Below are 8,865 nucleotides of genomic sequence, written 5' to 3'. Positions count from 1 at the left end.
GTTCTAATTGGTTCTTCTAATCTAACCGCTGGCTGAGGTTCGCTAGTACTACCATGTTCATAATCTGTTTCCCCATGATGATACCAAATTTTGTAACTTCGTGTAAACCCACTCAAATATAGATGAGTCCAAACATCCCACTCTTTAATAACCTTTCTATTTTTACAATTAGAGCAAAGACATCTTAACATACCTGTTTTTGCTTCCGGTTGTCGGTGAACTAACCCCATGAATTCGGTTATACCTCGTTGGTATTCTTCCATAAGCAATCTCGTGTTTGGATCCAAATGAGGTCGATCGATCCAAGAACGAAAATAATTTGAAGAAGACATGTTTTTTATGAATCAATTTCGTGTGTAAAGAGAGTAAGAGGGAGGATGAAGATATGGAGTGAATGAAGAGGAAGAGGGCTGCTTGTATTTATAGTTGAAATCCTACCGACAGCCCAAGGAAATTCCGATGGAATTCCGACGCCAACGGCTAGTTCGTCGGAATTTCCTCGGAATTTTAAAAATCCCCCAACGGCTCTCTAACGGCTATAATATATCCTCGGAATTCATCGGTTTTTTCCGAGGAATACGTTTTTCCTTGGTATTCCATATGAATATTCTGACGGATTAGTATTTCCTCGGAATTCTGTCGGTATATTCCGAGGAAATTCCGAGGAAACCAAATTTTGTGTTTCCTCGGAATGTTTCCTCGGAATTTCTCAGGATATTCCGAGGATTTCATTTTCCGTCGGAATGTCCGTCAGAATACCGCTGTTTTCTTGTAGTGCATGATCATGTTCAATCCTCGGCTAGACTCATGTACTGAACTGTACTGATGCACCATGAAGCAGCTGAAGCATACTGATGCCCATATGCGTGTTTGTAATTCTATGTCCCACGGGCTGACCCGCGAAGGCCTACATGATTTGCGATACGGGATTGGGCAGCCATTCTAAGGACCACAGCCCGTGCGGGACTGACCCGCCGTGACCCGTTCGAAGACGAACCCCGCTGCGGTTCGGGCCGGGACGGAAGTGACCAATTGCCATCTCTACCTACTTTATTAAAATTGGAGTACAAAACAATACATACTTATTGTAAGGCGATTTCTTACATCTTCTTCATTATTTTTAACTAATGTTAACAATTTCATATATTGTCTTTTCATCATTTATTACAAAAAAAACAAAACAAAACTTACCTATTTTCCTTATTTTATTACATCTTGTACATTTTTTTTATTCATCATAACTAATTCGTTAATCGTATTTACCATCATAATTTAACATCATTTATTTTATGTGTAAACAATAATAATTTCACAAATTTGAATGAAATTGCTCCATTCGTGACAAGAATTCAAATCGGTTAACAAAAGAAATTATTTGTTTACATAATCAGTTAGACATGGCATTCAGTTGTCTATCTGAATACATATCAGTTTTTTGGATATCAAGTTTTTTGGATTTTAAAATTAAAATTCGTTTCGGATATTATATATTTTTGAACGAAATTCGAATCGGACCCTTCCGGGTCCATGTAAGTTTGTAGGAATCTAAAAATATACAAATAATTTATGTATTTAGAAATGTCATTTAAAAATCTGTGCGGATCAAGCTCTAGTTTTATATTTATCAGTAAATGTATTTTATTGGTAAGATTAGAAGACTGCATTGCCGACAAGGAGGTTTCTTATAACAATAGCAGGCATGTTGACTTTAGTTTTTCCGACAAGGAGGTTTAATATAACAAGTGCAGTCATGATAGTCTTTCTTTCGAAAAATGGTGTTCACACAGTCGCAACGCTCGAATGTTACTATTGACACCTTCCTTTCATCCTGACACTTCTTGTTTCCATCAGGGCCACATTTTCCGGAATATGAACCATACCAATTACACAGATACTTTTGGCTATTCACTTTTACAATTTTCCGGCAACCAACAAAAGAAACAAAATAAAGTTAATATTAGCTTTGCTCATATGAATAGTCAGTATGCTATTTTTTTGTTCAACACCAGCTTTGCTCATATGAATAGTCAGTATTTCCAAAACTTGCGGATATTGAATCAAGTGAAAAAAAAAAAGAATAATATATTACCTTTCACGATGTTAGCAAAGCAGAACATAAGAACACATAAGAAGATAACTGAAATAACACTCTTCATGATTTAAAATTTTGAGAAAATGTTGTTTCTATTATTTGTATAAAACTTATATTTTTCTTTATCAATCTTGTGAAAAGCATGCGCTTTTTCTTTGTCCATACACATCATATATATACTCAATAGTAAATACACACTAAAAATAGAACTTAATGTCATCTTAGCAGGTAAAACCCAAAACAATGGAAAATCGTATTGTGTGGCCAGGCCAATTCAACGAAGTCGATAAAATCGGTAGTTTATTTCTGGAAAAAAAAAAACGTCGAGGATATTTAGGTCACTCAAGTTGACATTGTCAATATATATAAAAATTAAATTCAATTGTAGCAAAAACACATGATTTGTATGAAAAGATATTTACTGACGTTCCTTTGCAGAACGACGATCATGCGGTAAATCTTCGTAGGGCTGGGCATCAAATACTCGGTGTTGTCAAGGCAAATAACAAGTCAACAATTTTCATTACTTGCAAGACTAAGTCAAGTATCAAGTATCATTATTATTTTTATTACTTGACTCATTACTCCCCATTACTTGTCTCATTACTTGCTATTTGTTACATGATCTATCAATTACTTGTTTATATTTGTCTTTTCTTTTACTTGCATTTAGGATTGAACACAAATACTCATTACTCTTTTTAAACTTGTTACTCTTTTCGTATTCATCTTGATTTTTAAATACTCATTGTCTTCTAGTCAAGTATTACATAAAGAAGACAAATAAAAAATATATATGCATATTTCGATATCTAAGCATTGTATAATTTTCACGATAACAAAAATTTCTTCTCTAAACAAGTAACATGTAATAATAAGTCATATAACTAAATTTTTAAGTAGAAAAAACAAAACACATTTTTATTTCTATTTCTAATAGAGTATTATTTAGTAAGTAGTTCTTAAATATTCCGAAAACCTCGTAAATAGTTCACAAGTACTCGTAAATAGTTCACAAATACTCGTAAATAGTAAGTAATAGAGCAAGACAAATAACTTGCAAGTAATTTATTTTTTATCAAGTACTTGAAATAGCAAGTACTCATTTTTAACAAGTCAAGTACAGGTTAAAAAATTCATTATTCGTACAAGGCAAGTCAAGTCGCAAGTACACGCGAAATAGTAAGTAACCGTCTTGTGCCCAGCCCTAAGTCTTCGTACGTTGTTGGCATATAAATTTTTATGAAATAAAAAAAAAAAACTGAATTCTCCTCAATTTTTTTTGCCTAATCTGTGAAGAGTTACGATAAGGCTACTCTATCTTTGGCTGATGATGGTCGGAATACAGTAATGTGCATCAAATTTAATCCGAATAGCTCAACAGCAGCAGCAGTCTCTGCATAATCAAGTACTTGGCGAATGGCGAGTGATAATATGTTTTCAAAGCCTTTATATGAGTCTACCCTTTATTGTGTCGTCCAAAAACAAAACCTATAAACCGATGTTTGATTTCTCTCTGTTGTATTGTTGTTTTGATTTTTATGAACTGGGATGTCGTTTTGTTTTCGTATTGGATCCAAGCTGATATTTTTGAAACTTACATAGATCCAGTCCAAATTAGAGGAAAGTTTTAGTTTGACTTAATTTTACTTAAAGAAAGTTAAAAGGTATTTGTTCAGAATGAGAGAGTGGTTTCAGACGCGTATGCAATTATAGGATTTTAAATGGAACCTAAAATCCATATTTTAATGAGGGAATACAACTCGGAGGAATATATCATGTTATTTTTATTTGAGAAAATTGCTAAAACGGAACAAAAAACAGCATCATTGTCCTTTTGGTATAAAACTTTTTTTTTCTACTTTTTTCCATTTTATCATTTTTATTTCTAAAATTTAATGAAATAAATAATTTTATGAATCAAAAATATTATACAAAAATACAAACAATTGATAAAATACTCATATACGCAAACTGATATTTTTTTTTGGTTGAAAAACTTGATAAATTTAAATTTTAAATTATATTATACTAAAAGTAGATTTCGTCTTCTACGAAAATGAGTTAGTAGAAATTGAATTCCAGATTAAACAAGTTTATCTATTTTTTTAGAATGAACAATCTACTTTTAATTAAACTTCTAAAAATGAGGAATGCAAATTCTACTAATTGTATAGTTAGCTACATTTTCTACTAATGCAGTTTTTACTTTTAAGAGTTTCCTTCACTCCTAAGCCATCCACATCAGATTCCATGTCACTAATTCGGAGTTTGTGGTGACGACAAGTGTCACAGTCAATCAAAAGTCAATGTTTCATTAATTCTTGAGTTTAATGGGTTTTATGTGTTTACTACGGTCCAAATACATATTCTCTAAAAAAACTGTATACGAAACTTAGGGAAAGTGGCTGTCGAGCAACAATTCCCGTTAAGTCAACTGTCAATAGAAATCCAACGGTTTCACCGGTGACGAACGATTCCGATCAATGTCAGTTGTAAGCCGAATAAACTTCTTTAATCTGGCGCCGTTACGGAAATTCACTTGGTTCATGCATCTTCATTAACATTCACATTAATACCTACTATCTACTTCTCACACGATCTCACATTCAATGAATCCCTTCATTCATTCATTTGTGTTAATCCTCCATTATAAATATGAAAGTGTTCTTCCAACAAAATCATCAGTTCATTTCTCTTAATAAACAACACAAAAAGATGATGAAAAAAAAATTGTTAAGCCATGGTTGTACTTAACGGATTATGACGGAAAAGTGATAAGAAACAGAAAAAATGATATGAGAAACAGAATAAACAGAGAAGAAGAGAAAAGAGGAAGACGATACAAGAGGGGAGATGACTTTTTTTTATTGAACATTTTCTTTAAAAGATTTATTTATCTTTAGCTCATAATAATTTCTAACATCTTGGTGTTGATTTTTCATTAATGTGGCTCCCTAAAAGGTTTTTGGTGCTGATCTCAAGGATACGACAGTTAGTGCAGACATTTATGGATATAGAATCCTGTGTGAGTATGCATGATTGTGATTTGTGAGTATATTTCAATTACATCTTTTCCATGCCGACTACTGGACTGTGAATTCTATTTAACTTGGCTGCTTCTTTGTCTCCAAAATTGGCTGAGTTTTGATATATACATAGAATGCATTTTTCTTATTATACTTCTAAGTTTGAGTCTGCATATATCACAATAAAAATGAGAACGGTAGACGAATGAGCTGAGTGTGGAATACTAAACATGTTCTTACATGAAATTGAAATGTTGTAGTTTTGTCCAAACACTAACTTATGCCTTATTTAGAACACTCACTTCTCATAACATATATACTCTCTTCTCGACAAATGACACTTGCTAACCTAATTAAAAAAACAATCGCAGCATTGACACATTTGAAAGAAAATTCGTCCAACCGCACCTCCTATTTCGGAAAAAAACAACTAGAACTAATATGATATGAAAAAAAATAGTTTCAAATATATATATATATATATATAAAAATAATGTTTCATTTGATATCAACCTAAAAAATATTTTAACACATAATTAATGATATAATATCAAAGACATAAATTTCAAAAATATTCATAAGAAAAAATATAATCTAAGATTTTTGTATTAAAAATTATTTTACTTATTATCAAAATTATCATAATTACAGTAGAATAAACAAAGAAAATATGTAAAACTGTTATATATTCATGAACATTTTAATATTAAGTTGATCATGATCTATAAAAAGAATAACAAAACATACACAATAAAAGTTAATATCACCTTAAATTTAAAGTAAGTTAAACATTTTGAAATACTATTTAACTGATATATTTATGTATTTTTGGTTACTAACACGCCCGTAGCATGATAGAGAGAGAGAAAGTAAAATTATGCTAATAGTAAAAATTAGTTTTTTGGTTAATTTTAAATAAAGAAAATATTATATCCCATATACATCTCTTGCAAATGTAAACATAAAACACAAACCACAAATCATATAAAAAATAATAATCTTGATTACAAATAAAGTATATCCCGCCCGTAGGGCGGACCAACTCTAGTCTACAATAAAATCATTTTGATACTCTCTACATTCCCATCACCATTCAATAAAATTATTTTGATACTCTCTCTCTACATTCCCAACACTATTTGTCGAATATATCAAGTTTTTTTTGTAATTTCTCTATAATATTATTTGAGAAATCAGTTTCATACGTGTCATTTTCACATTAATTTTGGAGATGATTAATTACAGAAATAATCTTAACGAATTATAACTATTATATCAAACTACCATTATTAAAAATTATTTTGAATTATTTTTTTGTTTAATATACTTTTAATTAAATTTCGAATTTTAGTTTATTTTTGAAAGCACATTAGATAATAAGAATGGAAATATTTTAAAACATAATATTAATATATCAAACTGATTTTTTTTTAAAGAAATTTCCCAAAAATTATTCTTTTAGTGTGTTTTTTCTTAAAATAAATTAGTTTGATATATTAATCACCTGTACGATTGTGTGTATCAAGATCTAGTTTTACCTTAGCAGTCATCATGTTATCACTTCTGAAGTACCTTTTCCATGAAAGCAGCTCCATTTTTGATCCAACTTCTTTGGAAAATGTGTACCGTGCCAATAGAATATGTTGATGTTGTCCAAAATGTGATCCATACACCTTCCTTTTTATGAAGTGTCCAAATTTTAGTTTAATTATTATGCGATTTGTTTTTGCTGTTCCTCAAAATCATTGATATTATATATATATATTTTTTATCAAAAAATAAAAATATATATTTTGGTAAGATATTTTACCATATATATATATATATATATATCAATGCAATACGAATTTTCTCTTTATCACATTGCTTTACACTCCCTAACCAAGTTTTAGATGCCATTGCAAAATTATACAAGTTCTAACCATAATTTCCGCAGTTATTAATTACTGATTTAATTTATAAAGTATTACTTGGTTGAAACAAATAAAATATAAACTGAGATAAATTTATGGGATATCTGTTACATTAATTTTTGGAGCATATAACGAAATCCATGAAAATTTTATTTCTGAAAGACTTAAGAATTTATCTCAATTTTTTAACAATGGTTGAAACATACCCCAAAAAAAAAAGATCCCGTGTGATCTATTTATCTTTAGCTCATAATAATTTCCAACATCTTGGTGTTGATTTTTCATTAATGTGGCTCCCTAAAAGGTTGTTGGCGCTGATCTCAAGGATACAAATTGGTGTTGTCATGTACCAATTTAATTATATAGCATACCTGTATAGCGCATCAGTGAAGCAATAGCGATATAACATACGGAAAAGTATGTATCATTCCGACGGGACAGGCATAATAATAGTGTATCAGTCAGTATTTAGCACGCTTCATGGATTTTGCTAAAATGGGCTTGCGATTGACTGGTTTTTACAGACTTGAAAGAATAGACTTGTCATGCGAATGGACCCAGCAAATTCCAACATGTTCAAAGTCGTATATGCAAAAACGTTAATAGAATTTTAAGTTACAAAAAAAAAAACGTTAATGAACATATATATTTTTTAAATGGACATACTTTGAATTGGCGATGATTCTATATATTATAGTACGAGTGATTAAGTATTTGATAAATGATTATAATATGAGTGATTCTACGTTGTTGTTCAGGATGACTTATTGTAAAACATTTGGGTAAGGGGTTATTGGTTGGTGTATTTTGACGGATTTGAAAATTCAAACTAAATTTAGTGTTATTGGTTCTATGATTTTAAAATATGTATTGAAATCATGTGTTATTAGTTTAATGATTCATAAATTCTAATTAAAATCAAGTGTTATTCAATCATACGGATTTACTAATAGATTTGATTTCATAACGGATTTGAATGGATTTGCATAGATTTCTTTGTTAAAAATATAAAGACTCAAATCTGAGAGAAAGCCTCCGGATTTGTAAATACTAATCCGAGAGAATTTGAAAATTTGTATATTTTACTTGGATTTATAAATACTATATATAATTTCTAAATCAATCAAAATATATTAACTAATAACACCTTCTAAATAATGCGAACAAATTTTTAAAAACTAATGATGGATCAAAACTAAAACTAATAAAGCAATATTCAAAGTGATTATCTTATACAATAAAGTTGCCTTGAGTCTCTCCTCCTGCGTCCACGTCATCAGAGAGGCAGGGGCAAATGTTGACACATCAGCATCTCTTTCTGAACAAAACACGCTGCTTTCATTTCTATGAAATCTCTTGATGGGCCCACTTAATTGTACTGAAAGCAATGTTTTTGAAGAAGAGTTTGGGCTTAATGATGATATATTGTATCGTGGTCCAACTCAACCCTAGCACTCATCCATCCTCTTCTTCTTCTCGTGTCCCTTGCTTCCCCCTCCTTTCCTGAAACTTCCACTGTAACACCTCCCTTAGAACGTTTTCTCTTTAAGAGCACACTTTAAAGCTTAAGGCGCATCCCTCCCATTAAGTAACATTTAATACACCACAATCTTTTCTTCGCTCTTGAAATCGAACTCGTATAAGTAGGAATGAATATCCCCATTACCCTCACCACTGCAACGTTCTTGCCTCTTCTAGACATGTTTAAATTGTTATGAAGAAAAATCAAATTTTTAGCAATTGGATTTGCAGATGTTTGATTAAAGATGATCGAAATGGTTGAATCTTCAACCTTTTAAAACTATTTCTTGAAACTAAGTTTTGTTAGTTT

At 30.7% G+C, this 8,865-nt stretch overlaps 1 long non-coding RNA gene across 2 annotated transcripts in view; it reads right to left on the bottom strand.

Moving 5' to 3' along the window:
- Positions 1-1,566: 1,566 nt before the first annotated feature.
- LOC106332980 overlaps positions 1,567-8,865 on the bottom strand; it is a 20,126-nt gene continuing 12,827 nt past the window's right edge. The window contains exon 4 of one of the 2 annotated variants that reach the window (XR_001268252.1): positions 1,567-1,908. This is a non-coding gene — a long non-coding RNA (uncharacterized LOC106332980). The remainder of the gene's footprint in view (positions 1,909-8,865) is intronic. The other variant, XR_001268251.1, reaches the window with a different exon arrangement.

The sequence above is a fragment of the Brassica oleracea genome, chromosome C3 (assembly GCF_000695525.1).
Source record: "Brassica oleracea var. oleracea cultivar TO1000 chromosome C3, BOL, whole genome shotgun sequence".
NCBI lineage: Eukaryota > Viridiplantae > Streptophyta > Magnoliopsida > Brassicales > Brassicaceae > Brassica > Brassica oleracea.
The sequence above is the reverse complement of the archived record's forward strand: the minus strand, read 5'-3'. Positions and strand labels throughout refer to the sequence as shown.